The sequence below is a fragment of the Triticum aestivum genome, chromosome 2A (assembly GCF_018294505.1).
Source record: "Triticum aestivum cultivar Chinese Spring chromosome 2A, IWGSC CS RefSeq v2.1, whole genome shotgun sequence".
Classification (NCBI taxonomy): domain Eukaryota; kingdom Viridiplantae; phylum Streptophyta; class Magnoliopsida; order Poales; family Poaceae; genus Triticum; species Triticum aestivum.
Genome location: NC_057797.1, coordinates 88,464,066 through 88,465,691, shown reverse-complemented (window position 1 = coordinate 88,465,691; position 1,626 = coordinate 88,464,066).

Below are 1,626 nucleotides of genomic sequence, written 5' to 3'. Positions count from 1 at the left end.
TCATTCCTAAGCCTCCATGTTACCATATGCGTTTGTAGATATATTTTTTTGTAGGGTTGTCGACGGAAACGTCCCCTCCCACTGAATGCGCATTGTCGGAAATTTTGAAATAAATTTATAAATAAATGCGAGCATCAAAACTTAAATCCTGATGGACTGAAGGTAGCACAGTCTCTCTAACCATCCAACCATAGATTGGTTTGCCGGATGATGTATTTTTATTTGGTCCAAATGTTGCAAATTTCCCCGCAAAACCAAAAATCCGCCTCGCTGAAGTTTCCCCGCAACCACACGCTGATTCCGGCTGGATCTCGCAATTGTTTCCCCGCAACCACCCGTCGCTGTTTCCGTACCTAATCGACAGTGAGCTATTCAGACAGGCCGCAAGCGCTAACATACAGTGGCTGAGAGAACTTGTGCACAGTAGCTAGTGACGACGACGAAAACAACCGAGCCTCCTGTCAACAGGTAGAGTCAGTTCTTTGTCTTACACATGCGTACAGACCCCTTCGATCTCTCCTGCCTCACATGCCTAAACTATAAAAACACGCTGGTTCATATTCCCTTGCCTACTTGTTGGCATGTACTAGTATTGAAAGCTTTACTGAACGCCAAAGCCACTTGGTAGCACTAAGTTTTTTTTTTTGAGGGGTTTGCCAAATCTTTATTGATCCACACGAATGTTTAGAGGATACAAATTGGGTCATGAGGCGAAGTAAGCCACAAATGGTGAGCTTGATCGAGCGAGAAAGCGATTTTGGTAAGTTTGTGAGCTTCATAATTTTGCCTTCAAAGACAAAGCTACAACATTTTGGTCACAAGAACATGGCGACTGACATGGAAGGACCATCTCAAGCCGATCAAGGGAAAGCCCTCCAAGCACGACTGACGGCTCCCCAGATCTACAACCCGACACACGGGGGAAGCTGATAGCGTCAATGACTACCTACTTGAAGCCACCCTTTCACAAAGGAAGGGGACCGAAGAACAGAATAGCTACCTATTAGCATTTGCATGTGCACCTCTCCTTCCTCTCAAACCCTGGATTCACCCTTATTCTGAGTGGTTCTTGTATCGGATATGTGTTGTCGTCTAGTGTATCGCTGGAGAATTTCAATTGTCTGGCACTTTTCTTATGATTGCATTGGTGGAACCGTCCAACCTAACAACGATGTGTTAGGGCTTTTTGTATCCCTCCTTGGTCTGCCTTCACCGTACCATTTCTTGGTTGCTCAGTTCTCTATTTGCATCATTCAAGCTAGGAAACTGAAGGAAATATGTCCTAGAGGCAATAATAAAGTTATTATTTATTTCCTTATATCATGATAAATGTTTATTATTCATGCTAGAATTGTATTAACCGGAAACATGATACATGTGTGAATACATAGACAAACAGAGTGTCACTAGTATGCCTCTACTTGACTAGCTCGTTGATCAAAGATGGTCATGTTTCCTAGCCATAGACAAAGAGTTGTCATTTGATTAACGGGATCACATCATTAGGAGAATGATGTGATTGACTTGACCCATTCCGTTAGCATAGCACTTGATCGTTTAGTTTATTGCTATTGCTTTCTTCATGACTTATACATGTTCCTATGACTATGAGATTATGCAACTCCT